We start from the raw sequence: 16,814 nt of genomic DNA, 5'->3' as shown, positions 1-16,814 counted from the left end.
ACAGTCTAAATCTGCACAGGGCAATTACTTGCGCATCCGCACTAATAATAGGTCTTATGATTATAGTTTATTTGCTGCGATTTTAGTTAATAGACCGGATGGAATATTTGCATGTGGAAAGTTCCCCGGCTATTTCGGAGAGCTCCCAAATTCACCGCTCATGGGAGAAAAGGCTCTTGGTGCAGAAGGAGCCTCAAGTGCACGCGGGAGGCCCGGAGGCAAGCCCTTTACCTCCCTCAGTCTCCAGTTCCTCATCTGTAAAGTGGGGTGATAACACCTACCTCTCTGGGAAGGAGTCCATGAGCCAATCTCAACCCTCTGCCACCATGAACACTGTGCCCTTTGCACCAGTATCCACGTAATGGCTCACTTTAAGCTGATTTTTTTTTTTTTTAACTTGGATGTTTTTGTTTGTTTGTCTTAATTTTTTTTAACGTTTATTTATTTTTGAGACAGAGAGAGACAGAGCATGAACGGGGGAGGGGCAGAGAGAGAGGGAGACACAGATTCTGAAGCAGGCTCCAGGCTCCGAGCCATCAGCCCAGAGCCCGACGCGGGGCTTGAACTCACGGACCGCGAGATCGTGACCTGAGCCGAAGTCGGACGCTTAACCGACCGAGCCACCCAGGCGCCCCTGTTTGTTTGTTTTTTAAGTAGGCTCCACACCCAGCATGGAGCCCAGCATGGGGCTTGAACTCATGACCCTGGAGATCAAGACCTGAGCTAAGATCAAGAGTCGGATGCTTGACTAACTAAGCCACCCAGGCGCCCCTTGAATGCATTTAAAAGGGAAACTTTGTTTCCCACCAGAGTCCCACCAACAGGGAGGCTGAAGGGTCCAAAGGAGCTGGCCACCCCTGCATATGTTCATTCCATGAGCACCTACTGTGTGCCGGCACCTACTAGGTGCTGGGATACAGCAATAAACGAGACTACGTCTTTTCTGTTCCCCTCTCCTTCCTCATCTCCTCACCCGGCTCCTCCTTGTCTCCGTGTCCCTGGCCTCTTATTGTCTGCACTCACCCCCTGGTAGTCTCATCCAGACTCCTGGCCACACCCATGTTTACACTTCCAACCTCTACCTCTCTGTTGATTCCAGACCCAAGGTCCAGGAAGGACATGTCCGGCGAGGTACGTCCCATCTCTCCCCAAACCCTGCTCCTCTTGCGATCTCGTTTTCTCGGCAAGGCAACCTTACCCTGTCATTTCCTCTCTCCTTCTCGTACCCCCCACCCCACACACCTGCTCTTGCTACTCCGCACCTCCATATCCCACCCTGGTCCCGGCCTCCCTCTGAGCTCTGGATGACCGTAAGCCTCCCTGCTCCCCGGGTTGGCTCTCAATAGCCTATCTACAGACAGCAGCCAGATTGTATTCTTGGGCTAAAAGTAAGCAAGGCACGTTGACTGCTCTGCTCAGCACCCTCCAGGGCTCCGAAGTCCTTGCAATGACCCACAAGGCCCTGAGTGATCCCCCTGACCTGTCTCCCACCCCTCTCCCCCTCATTCACTCTGCCCCAAGCATAGGGTCTCTTCTTCCCTCCAGCCTGCCCAGCCCTCTCCTGCCCCAGGGCTTTTGCATGTGCTGTGGACTTCGCCCAGGGGAATATTAAAACAAGGGCACTGACCCTGAGCACTCAGAAACACCTCCTGCTCTGCTAAGTACTAACTCCTTTGTTGCAAGTCCTGGGGATGTGTGAGGGGGCCACTAGTGGGGCTGGACAGCACAGCAGCAGCATGGGGACGTTCTAGGGGCTCAGGCATGGTCTTCAACTCACTGGCATGAAAGTATTTTAATATTTTAACAAAGGTACGTACCTGCTGAACATGAGCCCTGCCTTGGCCCAGCCACTCCTCTCCCAACTATCTGCTTGTATCTTTGTCTCCTTTGGGCCTTTGCTCAGGGCCCCATCCTCAGTGAGGCCCTGCCGTATGCCCTCCCCAGTCCACACTGCCAGACCCCATCCTTGCCTTTTCTCCTTAGCGCTTCTCATCGTCAAAACTCTTCCTAGTCCCAAAGTGGAAACAACTCAAACATCCATCAACAGGTGAATGGATAAAGAAACATGGCCTGTCCATGCGATGGAATATTATGTGGCCATAAAAAAGGAAGGGCTGACATGGTACAATGTGGATGAACCTTGAAAACATTGTGCTTAGTGAAAGAAGCCACAGAAGACCACGGATTGTGTGCTTCTACTTATATGAAAGGTCTAGAATAAGTAAATCCATAGGGACAGAGTAGGTTAGTGACTGCCAGGAGCTTGGGGCCCGGGGAGGGTGAGGAGCGAGTTCACGGGTACAGGGTTTCTGTTTGGGGTGATGAGGATGTTCTAAAATTGATTGTGGCGATGGTCGTGCAACTCAGTGATTATGGTATAAACCATTGAGGGGCTCAGTCGGTTGAGCGTCCGACTTCAGCTCAGGTGTGATCTCACTGTTCATGAGTTCAAGCTCCACGTCGGGCTCTGTGCTGTCAGCTCAGAGCCTGGAGCCTACTTCGGATTCTCTGTCTCCCTCTCGCTCTGCCCTTCCTCTGCTCACACTCTTTCTCTCTCTGTCTCTCTCTCAAAAATGAATAAACATTAAAAAAAAAAAATTTAAACCACTTAATTGTACACCTTAACAAAATTCATGTATTTTTAGTTATGGATTCTAGTGTCTGGCCTGTCCCCTCCTCCCATTACTGTGTCAACTCCACGCAGATAAGGTTTCTATCTGTTTTGTTGACTGCTATATTCCCAGTGGTCGCGACACAGTAGATGCTCAACAAAACACTGAATGAGCGAGTGGATGAAATTTGAGCTCACGGCACAGCTCCATGCTGGTCCCACCATTCAGGCACATCCCCCACATTGTCCCCCACATTGTCCCGCTCTGTGTCGGCATCTGCCTCCCCTGCTGGCTGTGAGCTCTCTCTGCAGGTCATGCCCATGAGGCGTGGAAGGTGAGGACGCCACAGGCCTCTCGCAGGGTAGGTCCTGGCCCAGACCACAGGTCCTCCTCTGGCCCACACCCCCTCCCCATACCACTGCAAGGGGCACCTTTGCTCAACACGCATCTCCTGGGCACCTGCTGGGCATTTGGCGATACAGGGCAGAACCTCACACCCAGAGACCAGGAGAGTCTCAATGGAGAGCTCGGATCTGGAACCCTGGGCCCACGAGGTTCACCCCCCCCTCCCCCTGCCACGCTTGCTTGGTTGATGACCCCCGGGGCAGAAGGGCTGGGACTATACCCACCATCCCCCTGGCTGCCTTGACCAAGAAGCCAGGCTGCAAGGGCAGCACGTGGACGATACTGTCCTTCCCCTTCTCACAGCCCAGGCCCTCCTGGGCCTGACACCTACTGCCTTCCTCCCAGGTGGTTTTTATATAAGATTTAACTGAGGGGGTGTGGCAGGCCAACGATCTGCATCAAGGGAGTTCCCTCCTGGCTGAGTGAATGACCCAGACGCGGACCTCTGGCGGGGACGGGGTGGGGGACCGCGGTCACCCACACCAGCCGGGAGCCAACTGCGTTTCTGGAATCAAGCTTCAGCTATCACTTCCAGGGACTGCTGAGGGCTGGTCTGGATGAGTTGGTGCAGTTTGCTCACGTTAGCTCTTTTCTTATTCTTTTTTTTTGTTGTTGTTAAAAATTTTTTTTTTTTTAACATTTGTTTTTGAGAGAGAGCGAGCGAGCACGAGTGGGGGAGGGGCAGAGAGAGGGACACAGAGGATCTGAAGCAGGCTCAGCACTGTGAGCGCAGAGCCCGACGCGGGGCTCGAACTCACGAACCAGGAGATCATGACCTGAGCCGAAACTGAGAGTCAGCCACTGGACCGACTGAGCCACCCAGGCGCCCCCACATTTGCTCTCTAAAACTGCACTTGCATGGTGTATTTGCAGGATTCAAAACCACAAAATATGAAAGGTTTATACTGAAAAGTCTGGTCCCCACCTCTCCTCCTCCCTTCTCAGCTCTGTGGCTCCTATTCATCAAGGCATTACGTTTTCTGCAGGCTTCCTGTGCAGGAAGTCGCTTTGTTTTCACAAACAAGCAAATACGGGGCAAAGACTCTGAACGGACATTTCTCCAAAGAGAGGTCCGAACGGCCAAGAGGCGCACGAAAAGGTGCTCGGCTTCGGCCCTCGTTAGAAAAATGCAAATCTAAGCCACGATGAGAAACTAGTTCACACCCACCAGGACAGCTCAGACGAAAACTGGATGGCGACAAGTGTTGACGAGGAGGTGGAGAAGCAGGAACCCTCGCGCACTGCTGGTGGGAACGTGCACGGTGCAGCCACTGGGGCAGGCGGTCTGGCAGTTCCTCAAAGTATGAAACATGGAGCTGTCACCGGACCCGTGACTCCACCCCTGGTGCACACAAGAAGCGGAGACGTGTGGACGGAGAAAGCTGTGCACGGATGCTCGCAGCAACGTTACCCAGAATCGCCCCAAAGTGGGAAAGACCCAAATGTCCACCGACTGATGAGTGGATCAACAAACTGTGTCACATACATCCAATGGCACGTGACTTTGCCACAAAAAGGAGTGAGGGGCTGACACATGTTACAAGGCGGACGAGCCTTGAAAACATGACGTTCAGTGAAAAGAAGCCGGTCACAGAAGGCCACAGATTGTAAGATGCCGTTTACGTGAGATGTCCAGAAGAGGCCAATCCATAGAGATCGAGAGTAGATCGGTGGTTGCCGGGGGCTGAGGGGAGAGCGGGGTGAGGGAGACAGCTAGCGGATATGGGGTTTCTTTTTTAAAATAAACTTATTGTTGGGGTGCTCAGTTGGTTAAACGTCCGACTTCGACTCAGGCCACGATCTCACGATTCGTGGGTTTGAGCCCCGCGTCGGGCTCTGTGCCGACAGCTCGGAGCCTGGAGCCTGCTTCCGATTCTGTATCTCCCTCTCTCTCTGCCCCTTCCCTGTTCACGCTCTTTCTCTCTCAAAAGTAAAGAAACATTAAAATTTTTTTAAAAATTTATTATTGAAGTATAGTTGAGGTGCAATGTTCTGTTTGTTTCAGGTGTGCAACACAGTGATTTGACACTTCTTGCATTACACGATGCTCGCCGTGATAAATGTAGTGACCATCTGTCGCCAGACAACGTTAATTCAAGACTCGAACCATATCCCAAGTGTCGCACTTTTCATCCCTGTGACTTATTCTATAACCGGAAGTCTGTACCTCTTAATGTCCTATTTCACACCCCCCACCTCCTCCCCTCTGGCCACCACCAGTTTGTTCTTCGTACTTAACATTTTCTCTTCTCCAGCTTACTTTATTGCGAGAATACAGTATAAAGTCCGTGTAACACACAAGATGTGTCAACTGCCTGTTTATGCTACCAGTAAGGTTTCTGGTCAACAGGAGGTGATTAGTAGTTAAGTGTTTGGGGAGTCAAGAGTTACATGTGGATTTCTGACGACACAGGGAGCCCTGGCCCTCAAGCTGTCCAAGGATCGACTGTGTACCTAGTACATTGCCCTGGATTTTCACCCGGCCCGTTCTTCTCAGCAGGTAGGTGTCTTCTCACAGGGGCTTTTCCTGCCCACCTGTCCCCTGACGTCATCCACCCCGTCACCCTCAAGCCACTCTCTTCGGAGCACTTACCACTTTCTGAAAGCATCCCATTTGTTTGCTGACTGTCTCCCTCATTCAGGTATAGACTCTGTAAAGGGGAGGGGATTCTGCTTGTTTTACTCACTGGTATAGACTCAAGCCTCGGGACCGTGCCTGGCACATAGTAGGCACGCCTCACAGGCAGTGTGGGTTTGGCTCCAGGCCATGACGATAAAGCCGGTGTGGCAATAAAATCAAATGAATGTTTTGGTTTGTGTGTATAACAGTGTATCTAAAAGTTACGTTTACACGCCACGGTTGACTCTCGAACAATGTGGGCGTTAGGGGCTCTGACCCCCATGCAGTTCGAAATCTGCACCTACATTTTGACTCCCCCTAAACTTAACTGCTAATAGCTTCCCGCGGACCAGAGCCTTACCGGTAACATAAACGGTCGGTTAACCCATACGTTGTGTGTTGTATCTATTATGCACTGTATTCTTACAGCTCTAGCTGTAAGCAAGCTATAGAAAAAAAAACTTTATTAAGAAAATGATAAAGAAGGGAACTAAACTAAAGCAAGCTATAGAAAAAAACTTTACTAAGAAAATGATAAAGAAGGGAAAATACATTTATAGTACTGTAAAAACTCCACACATACGTGGACCCACACAGTTCGAACACGTGTAGTTCAAGGATCAGTCACACTGTTGTCTATCGAGTGTGCGATTGTCTTGTGTCCAAAAAAGCAATATACATACCTTAACTTAAAAATACTTTGGGGGCGCCTGGGTGGCTCAGTCGGTTAAGTGTCCGACTTCGGCTCAGGTCATGATCTCGCGGTTCGTGGGTTGGAGCCTCGCATCGGGCTCTGTGCTGACAGCTCAGAGCCTGGAGCCTGCTTTGGATTCTGTGTCTCCCTCTCTCTCTGCCCCTCCCCTGCTCACACTCTGTCTGTCTCTCTCTCAAAAATAAATAAAACATTAAGAAGAAATTTAAAAAAAAGTAGACAATAATGCATTGATTGACGCTTCCTTTCACAAGCCATTTCTCTGTAGCCTACAATGCTGTTCGAGAGCATTTCACCCACAGGAGAACTTCGTTCAAAATTGAAATCAATCCTTGCAAACCCGGCCGCTGCTTTATCAATTAAGTTTATGTAATATTCTAAACCCTCGGTTGTCATTTCAACAATCTTCACGGCATCTCCACCAGGAGTTCATTCCATCTCAGGAAACCACTTTCTTGGCTCATCAGTCGGAAGCAACTTCTCATCTGTTCAAGATTGATCATGAGATTCCGATAATTCAGTCCCATCTTCAGGCTCCACTTCTAATTCTGGTTCTCTTGCTCTTTCCGCCACAGCTGCAGTGACATCCTCCCCTCAAGTCCTGAACCCTTAAAGTCCTCTGTGAGGGTTGGACTCAACTTCTTCCAAATTCCTGTGAAGGTTGATATTTTTGCCCCTTCCCACGAATCACGAATGTTCTTAATGGCACCTAGAATGGCGAATCCTTTCCAGAAGGTTTTCCATTTACTTTGCCCAGCGCCATCAAAGGAATCAGGACCTATGGCAGCTATAGCCTTAGGAAATGTATTTCTTAAACAATAAGACTTGAAAGTTGAGGGGTGCCTGGGTGGCTGAGTTGGTTGAGTGTCCCAACTCTTGATTTTGGCTCAGGTCACAATCTCACGGTTCGTGAGATCGAGCCCCACGTCAGGCTCTACACTGACAGAGCAGAGACTACTTGGGATTCTCTCTCTTCCTCTCTCTCTGCCCCTCCCCAACTTGTGCATGTGCTGTCTCTCTCTCACAGTAAATAAATTAATTTAAAAAATTTGTAAATGTTTATTTTTGAGAGAGGGAGAGAGAGAGAGAGAGAGAGAGAGCGAGCGTGAACAAGTGGGGGAGGGGCAGAGAGAGAGGGAGACACAGAATCCAAAGCAGGCTCCAGGCTCTGAGCTGTCAGCACAAAGCCCGACATGGGGCTCGAACCCACAAACCATGAGATCATGACCTGAGCTGAAGTTGGATGCCCAACCGACTGAGTCACCTAGGCACCCCAATAAATAAATTAATTAACGTATATATATATATACACACACACACACACACACACACACACATATGTAGGGGCGCCTGGGTGGCTGAGTCACCCAGGCACCCCAATAAATAAATTAATTAACATATATATATATACATATATATATACATATACATATATATATACATATATATATACATATACATATATATATATACATATACATATATATATGTATATATATATACACGTATAGGGGCGCCTGGGTGGCTCGGTCAGTTGGGCATCCAACTTCAGCTCAGGTCATGATCTCACAGTTTGTGGGTTCGAGCCCCACGTCGGGCTCTGTGCTGACAGCTCAGAGCCTGGAGCCTGCTTCGGATTCTGGTTCTCCCTCTCTCTCTCTGCCCTTCCCTGCTCACGTTCTACCACATTCTCTCTCAAAAATCAATAAACATTACAAACATATTTAAAAATATATAAAAGGAATCTTTTTGTCTGAGCAGCAGGTCTCAACAGTGGGCTTAAAATATTCAGCAATCCACGTTGTACACGGATGTGCTGTCATTCAGGCCTTGTTGTTGCACGTAGAGAGCATTGGCAGGGTAGATAAAGCGTAATTGTCAAGGGCCCCGGGATTTTCTGCATGGTAAGTGAGCACTGGCTTCGACTTAAAGCCACCAGCTGCATTAGCCCCTAACAAGAGAGGCAGGCTGTCCTTTGAAGCTTTGAAGCCAGGCATTGACTTTGCTTCTCTCGTTATGAAAATCCTAGACGGCATCTTCTCCCAACAGAAGGCTGTTTCATCTACACTGGAAATCTGGTTAGTGAACCCACCTTCATTCGTATCTCAGCCTGACCTTCTGGAAAACTCGCTGAGGGTTCTACATCAGCACTTGCTGCTTCACCTTGTCCTCGTATGTTGGGGAGACAGCTTCTTTCCTTAAACCTCACGAACCAATCTCCGCTAGCTTCAGACGTTTCTTCTGCGGCTTCCTCACCTCTCTCAGCCTTCACAGAATTGAAGAGAGTCAGGGCCTTGCTCTGGATTAGGCTTTGGCTTAAGAGAATGTTGCGGCTGGTTTGATCTCTTATCCAGACCACGAAGACCTTCTCCATATCTGCGTTCAGGCTGCGTGACTTTCTTACCGTTTTTGTGTTCACTGGCGGAGCACTTTGAATTTCCTTCCAGAACTTTTCCTTCGCATTCGCATCACAGCCACGTTCCTTGGCTATTTGTTGCACAAGGCCTGGCTTGGGGCCTTTCTCGGTTTTTGACACGCTTGCCTCACTAAGCGGAATCACTTCTACCTTTTCACGTGAAGTGAGAGACGTGGGAGTCCTCATTTCACTCGAACGCGTAGAGGCCACTGTAAGCCTCTTCACTGGCCTGATTTCAATATTATCGTGTCTCGGGGAACAGGGAGGCCCGAGGAGAGGAAGGGGGGAAGGGGAGGGGCTAGTCGCTGGAGCCGTCAGAACACGCACATCTTTCGATTAAATTCCCCATCTTTTATGGACGCGGTTCACGGCACCTCAAATCAGTTACAGCAGCAACATTCAACAATCTCTGATCACGGATCGCCAGAACAAATAGATTAACAACAAAAAAATTTGAAATACTGCGAGAATTACCGAGATGTGACACAGGGACGCGAAGCGAGCAAATGCTGCAGAAGAAAGGGCGCCGAGCGACTTGCTTAAAGCAGGGTCACCACGAACCTTCGATTGGAAAAAAAAAAAAAAAAAAAAAAAAAATGCAGTATCTGCAAAGCGCAATAAGGTAAGGTGTGCTTGTACTCAAAACATATTTGAGGAACGAGCAAATGAACGAGTCTGCTTACATGATGACGGGTAAAGTCGCTGGGCTTTTTACTCAAGTGATCGGTCCTCTTCCTTCACCACCAAGCCTGCCAACTTCCCCCTCCCCTCTCCTTTCTCCTTGGCCTCCCTGAGAATACCCTCCTTTGTGGCTCCTGCAGGAGCAGGAACTTGGGCGTGGAAGGTCCTGAGAGCCCCCTGTGGGACCTGCCCATGATGCTCCAGAGAAGTCCCAGCTCCCGGCTGTGCTGCGGCCTCACCCTGGCTGGCCTCTCTGAGCCGGCCACTCACCCCTTTGTCCATATCCAGCCATTCCTCAACTCCTGGCCCATTGTCAGCCTCCCTTTGGATCCAGGGACACTGAGCATCTCTGGCATAGAAACAAAGACACAGGCACGTCTGAGAGATCTGCAGGGATTTTCCTGAGAAAGCCTTACCCTCCAGGGGAGGGGGGGGGTGCTCAGCTGTTCGGAGCTCCTGCCAGGTCTCTTTGGTCTGGAGCTCCCCCATGGAAGATGAACAGGCATAAGGCAGCTTGTGTAGGGCTAGGGTGGGCAGGGCCTGGAGGAACCGGACAGCCCAGTCTGGAGCAGGGCAGCTTGGTGGAGGGCAGCTCAGCACCCCCAGGCTCTACAGGCAGTCCTGAAACCCAGAGAGCAGAGATGACACCAGGAGGGAGCCAACTGCAACGCCTTCTGGGGCCAAGCTGATCCGCGCTGTGCAGCGTTGAAGCTGACTGCAAAAAGGAGTGAGCTCCCCGTCTCCGTGACTAAGAAATCAAGGGTCTGTCAGGGGCAGAAGAAGGCCTTGGGAGCCTCTGCCAGCCCTGAGGACTCTGGATCCCAGGGATGTCCCCATGAAGTTCTCAGGGAAGCCCTGGTGTTGCCCCAAGCCCAATGTCATGGGGTGTAATACTAGGATGTCCCAGCAGAGGGCAGCATGTGGCTGCCACACAGTCCTGGAAAGAGTTGCTGGCAAAACCCCAAACCTCTGGGACTCAAGGAGGTCCAGAGAGGCCCAACAGACCTGGCTCCCTCCCAGGCCTGCCTGTGAGACCACTCGCCACCTCCACACCCACGCCAGTCCCGAGCATCTTGTTTCTAGATTGGATCCTTTTGGCAACATCTCCGTGTGTGGGATTGTTTTAGCCCCACCCAGGTCCAAAGTCACCCCTCAGTGGCCTCACCCATGCACTAAGTCAGACTTGAAGGTCCCACTCAGATACTGTCACTTCTCAGTGACCCACCCAGGTCCTAAATCACAAGGTGTCCCTCGGCAGTCTGCTCTGAGAGCCCGGGGAGGTGGGCCGGGCTGTGCCTGGTCAGCTGCCATATCCTACCTTGAGGACACTAATTTCGCATTTATCAATTTCCACTGTCCGTTTTTCTTATGTATTTTAATCAAAGGCATTTTGAGTCCTGCCTCCCACAGCCCTGTGAGGAGCTTATAGGCCTGGCCCTGGCCTGCCTGTGCTCAGGAAGATCCTCACCCCGGCTCTGACACCAGGTTCAGGGTGAGCACAGCCCGCACACGGTCTCCCAGGAGGCCACGAGCCTCTAAAAGCAGCTTCCAGAGGAGGAGCGATGTCTCAGGGAGGGGACTGCACTGTGTGACCCTGGGGACTGCCTCACCCTGACCCTCAGGCTCCTCGTCTCTCAGGTTTGCCATAAGGAGGTGGTGGCAGAGAAGCAGCCACGTCCACTGATGGGGGGTTGAGCGTGAGTGGTCACAGCAGCCTCTTTCTTCTCCTCAGGCCCATAGAACAGAAGTAGAAACTGAGGACAGTGAAGCTCGGGGTCTGTCTCTCGCCACACGGCTGAGCAGAGGGGCCCAGGAGCCAAACCCAGGCCAACTGATTCCAGCAACCACATGTTCACGAGGGCCTTCTCTCAGTCAGTCCTACACCTGCTAAGCTGTGTGACCTGGGGTAGAGTGCATGCCCTCTCTGGGCTTCTACTGGAAATTCAGGGAGGGTGGGAGCTCAGTTCGATCATTACCTCCCGGAAAGCAGAGGGGCACATTCAGATTATTCACGAACAAAGACTTCACTGATGTCAAATCAGACCCTAAGCGAGGTAGGTGTTCTGTACTTGGCGCACGGTAGGGGTTCAGAGGGGCCACTGCTGCTGTTTCACCATGGTAGTGACCATGGTCATCAGTGAGCTGGCACCAGTCAGATCTTGCTCTCTGAGCACCCTCCCTCTTCCTCACCTTGCTCTAGGCTTACTGCACAGGCGAATGAGCCAGAGACTGCCACCATCCCTGTCCCTGGGGTCCCCTGGGCTGCGTGTGACCCGGTCCAGATGGTCACTGCCTTCCCCAGAGGTGAGCCCAGCTGGGCAAGGTCTCGCCCTTCCTGAAGCCTCCTCATGGTTCCCCTAACCAAAGCATCAAATGTCCACCCCAGGCTTCTTGAACCAGAACCCCGGGGCAGGTCCAGCCCTCGGGGTGTTAACAGCCTTCCCACCGACATCCTTGCAGCCCCATTAGGGAGACACTACCTCTTGAGAGGCAGGAACACAGGCTTTGGTGCCCATGGAGCAAAGGATATTGTAATGCATGCCCTGCACTTCCCAGAGGCCAAGCTCCCTTCCTGCTCCATCACCCCTCCCTCCCCAGCCATCTGGGGCTTTTTCTGCCACTCCAAGTCTCCAGGTAGGCCCCAATGGGGATGCTGAGGACACAATCACCAGTCTTTTAGGAACGCGTGTTTGTGAATGAAGCCTGGACGTCTTCTTGCAGAGAATGCTGAGTGAGCCTTTTGGGGCTGGCAATTTGCAGAGCAGTCCAGATGTGGCAGGACAATGGGGGTCTGATTGGCAGGGGAGCGGGAAGGGCCAGCAGCTGCAGAGCAAGGAAAGGTAGGGTGTAGGAGGGGGGCGGCGCACAGGAAAATCTGCAGGGAGGTAGGAGTCCTGCAAAGGCATGGGACGGGCCAGGTCTCATTCTACAGCCCCAAATAAAAGCGCTGACCCAGCTGTACCGGAGAAAGGCCTGGGCAGGAGGCAGAGGGACTGGCGTGAGAGAGGAAGGAGGCAGCAGGCTTCTCCTGAGAACTCTGTAATTCATTCATTTATCTGTGTACTCATTAAGTCACTCATGCATGCATGAACGCCTTTGGAAGGCATCATCATGAAATGGCAACAGCTCTCAAGGGCCATTCAGACTCTGTGGTTTAAATTCTGGCTCCTGCACATATCTGGGTCCTTCTGCCCCAGTACCCACATCTGCGCCATGAGCTTGGTATGACGCTAAAAAAAGGATCATACAGGTAAAAATGCTCAGCACCACCCTTGACTCTTAGTAGGTGCTTACTAAGCATGGGCTCAGCTTTCCCGTCTCCTCTTTTCCCTCTCGGTCATTCTGACACCTTTTGAGTAGCTAGTATGTATCAAGAACGGACCTGGCCAGTGGGAGACAGACAAAGGCAAGACCCCTAGACCAGGCTCTGGCTCTTGAGAAGTTCACAGTCATGGAGGCAAAGGATGGTGAGGGACAGGCCTCTAAGTGACATCAGGGAAGGGGTAAATGGCCATCCCTTTAGTTATTCATCAAATTAAAGGTATTATGTCACCGCCTGAGGCGGCACAAAGCAAGGCCCTTCCCACAAGGGATTCACAATCTAGCAAGAATCCAGTATGTTTGGAACACAGAAGTCAAGCAACTGACAGTACTGGGAAGGCAGCACAGAGGAGGTGCCGTATGAGCTAGGTTTTGAAGGATGCGTAAGAGTTCCCTAGGGGAAGGAGACAAGAAAGCACACTCCCAGACAAGAAACAGGACAAGCAAAAGCATAGCAGGCTTCTGGTACTTGGAAAGACTGTCCTAGCAGAGGGGCAAACCTGCTTGGCTCTAGACTCAAAATACATCCTCATGCCCTCCGGAGACACGGAAGAAACACCAGCTGTGGTCTGTGACCGGCTCTGGGCCTTCAGAGATAGTTCTCATTTACTGAGCATCTATTCTCTGCCTAAAGTCTCCCAGGCCTTCGTATACGTGGCCTCCTTCCATGCTTGCAAACCTTTGAGAGTGGTCTGGTTTTCTCCCGGCTCAGGAGGAAGTTGAGGCTCCAAGACAGAAAGCGACTTACCCACTAATACCACTGGTTGGGAGAAGAGCTGGGATTTGAATCCAGATCTGCCTAACTCCAAAGCAATGGTCTTCCCCTGCCCTGCATTTGGACCTAGATCCGCTGTCCTCGGTCACTAAGTCCTCCACATGGGATCTTCGTTCTGTCTGCTGGCATGTTATGCAAGCTCCGCCCCCCCTCCCCCCCTTCCACCCCCCTCCTGGGCTGGGGGCTCGAGCCTCTGGCCATGCTCCTGGGCTGGCATGAACCCTTCTGGATTTCACACCATCGCCCTTCACCTTTGAGGATCTGGCCTCAGCCCCTCCCTCTGTGAAATGGGGCCTGGCCCCTCAGCTCTGCCATTCCTGACACCCCTCTCTCCACCCTTTGCCTCCGCATCTGCAAAACCCTGATAAACCATCTCTGGGCCTTTAAGGGCTTTTTATTTCTCCAGCCACGCTTTTCTCTACATTTTAATAAGCTGCCTGCAAAATTGGTGATTGATGAGTAAGAATGAGGAGGATGTGGGGCTGAACATTTTTTTCCTCGGAATCGCTTCTGGCTGCGCACTCGACTTTAAATTGATTAATAACGTGCGGGTCCAACATTAATTATCAGCCATTTGTCACCGGGGAAGGCTGAGGCCTGAGCCCTGCTTGCAGACCTTGTCCTCATGGCCAGCTCCATGGCACTGTGGGAGATGCCCAGCTGCCCTTCGTGGGCACCGAAGGCCCCGGACACTTAAGGTCCTTGCTGAGCTCGGCCCCTGGAACCCTGAGCACTGTGGCGGCATCTAGAGGCCGAAACTGAGCATCCCAGGGTGATAGCGCTCCTGATGCGTGCCTGCCCCCAGGTGGCTCATGGCCTCACCAGACCCTAGGCTGGCTCTGAATAAGGTTAAAAGGATCCCAGAAGACCCTGGAATTTCTTCATTCAACCAACACAGAGCAGCTATTACATGCAGCCATTTTTGGGGGCACTGAGCAGTGAGCGAGACAAGGTCCCTGACTTTTGGGGAGGCTGGTAACAGAATCATAGGGAAGTGCAGCAATGTCGGGGAGTGGGGGGAAGCTAAGATCTCTGAAGGAAAGCAAAGCTGGTAAGGTTGGAAGGGCCAGGAAGAGGGCGACAATTACCCATTTAAATAGGGGTTGGGGAAGCCCTTGCTGAGGAGGGGAGTGAAGGAAGGAGCCGCAGAGGTATCTGAGGAAGAACATTCACGGCAAAGGGAGCAGCAGTGCAAAGGCCCTGAGGTAGGGGGAAATGGATGATTAGAAATAACACTTTGCTCCATGAACGAAGTCGGTCACAAAAGACCACAGAGCGCATGGTCCCGTTTATAGGAATATTCAGGACAGGCGAGTCCACAGAGACAGGAAATGGGTAAGTGGTTGCCAGGGGCTTGGAAGACGGGGGTAATAACGGGGAATGACTATTAATGGGTATAGGTTTATGGGTGATGCAAACATCACAAAATTAGACAGTGGTGATGGTTGCACAACTCTGAATATACTAAAACCGTTGCCTTGCATGCTTTAAGCGGGTGGGCTTTCTATATGTAAATTACCTACCGACGAAGCTGTTGCACAATGACCATGTCACATGTCAGGTAGCCAACAGTGCCCTGAAGGAGAAGGAACTGGGGTAAGATGGGGAGGGGGGTTAGGAGGCGACACTTGAGCAGAGACCTGAGTGGAGTTTCAGGTCCAGGAATGGGTGCAGCTGGACTAGGCTGCCTGTGTCTGCCACCTGGGGAAGTTGATGCCAGAGTTGGGCACGTGGGCGTGTCAGACTCCGGCCTGGGGGTGCTGACAAGTACTCGGTGGGGTGGGAGGGGATGCCGCTTCAGGTGTGCTGGATGGCATTTCATGAGAATCTGACGTTTTAAAACCACTAAGACTTGCATCCTCTCAGAGCCAGTGGGACAAATGCTTTTCAGGCTCAGGTCCCTCGGGTGGTCACGGAGGTCACTACCGTCCTCTGTTCAGAAAGAGCGGAGGCGGCACCAGGCGGGGCTTACAGGTAGTGGCCATTCTGTGCCTGAGTGCTGGCCCAGGCATCCGTAGCCCTTAGAGGCCCCGCTTAAGTCACATCACTGGCAGAGCTCGATCTTTTGGGAAGCCACAGTCAGTATTTACAGGAATGAAGCAGGCCAAGGTAAATGGGACTTCTCCCGGATCACCCTGGGGCTCCAGCTCTGGGAGGGCTTCTTGGCCCTAAGTTTTAGGAAAATAGCCATCAGTGTTCCCCAAAAGGTCTCCCTTGGGGCAGCTTTAGATACCAGGAAAGCCCCCTCAACCTCAAAGTGCTCCCTGTTCGTGCCCAATTCACCTTGTCTCCCTATAAAAGCAGAACCAGCAATGAAGGAGGTGGTTCTGGGCAGAGGGCTCAGCACGTGCAAAGGCCCTGAGTGAGGTAGGAGTGTGCCTGGTGTGTTCCAGGATCAGCGAGGAGGCCGCTGTGCTGGTGCAGAGGGAGTGATGGGGACAGTTGAGGAGGGGTGGTCAGAGGACTGGCTGGTGCAGGCTTTGGATGGCCTTGGCCTTTACTCTAAGGTGGGAGCCTTGGGAGGGCCCCTCTGGCTTTGTGCTGAGAACAGATAGCAGGGTGGCAAGGGCAGGAACAGGGAGGGCAGGGAGGAGGCTGGTACAAGGGGCCATGGGAGAAGACTTCCCCATGACCTTGAGTGAAGCTCCACTGACTCCTCCTTAGCATAGAGTGGTGGGGGAGATCCAATGAGGCAGATGAAGACCATAGTCCTCCTTCCAAAATGAGGTTTGGCTGGCTCTTTCCTCTTCTGTCTTTATACCAGGCTCTTCCTACATCTAGGCCTTTGCACACACTGTTCCCTCTGCCCAGGACACTCTTCCCTCTCTCCTCATCTGCCTGGTGAAACTTCATCCTCAAGTCCTAACCCCTTGGGTGTTGGGGTGGTTTCCTCTGCTGGGGTTGGCAGCCCAGGGTGAGGCATTTCCCCTCAACACACACAGAGGGCTTGGACTTTCAGTGCAGACCAGCCTCCAGGACATCCCCTTGAGGCCCGCCCTCCGAGCTGGGACAGAGCCAGGGGCTGAGGACACCACAGGGTTACCTATCCTCAGGTCAGTGGTTTGGGACTGGTGGAGGGGGTGGCGGGCAGACCCAGCACAATGCCACCAAGTGAGGGTAAATCCAGCAAAGCCCAGGATTCCGGGCCAAGTCAGGTTGTGTCTCTGGCTGAATTTTTGCAAAGCCTCACACTCTGTTCATTGATTAATTGTACAAATGTTTACCGAACCCTGGCCTAGGCCCTGGGGATTGGGCGGTAATTAGGAAAGACA

The 16,814-nt window shown here is 51.9% G+C and overlaps 1 protein-coding gene across 3 annotated transcripts in view; it reads right to left on the bottom strand.

Moving 5' to 3' along the window:
* Positions 1-16,814, bottom strand: part of LOC122236738 (MAP/microtubule affinity-regulating kinase 3-like) — a 136,315-nt gene that overhangs the window by 48,353 nt on the left and 71,148 nt on the right. The gene's annotated exons all lie outside the window — the stretch shown is intronic.

Source organism: Panthera tigris, chromosome A2 (assembly GCF_018350195.1).
Source record: "Panthera tigris isolate Pti1 chromosome A2, P.tigris_Pti1_mat1.1, whole genome shotgun sequence".
Lineage (NCBI taxonomy): Eukaryota > Metazoa > Chordata > Mammalia > Carnivora > Felidae > Panthera > Panthera tigris.
The sequence above is the reverse complement of the archived record's forward strand: the minus strand, read 5'-3'. Positions and strand labels throughout refer to the sequence as shown.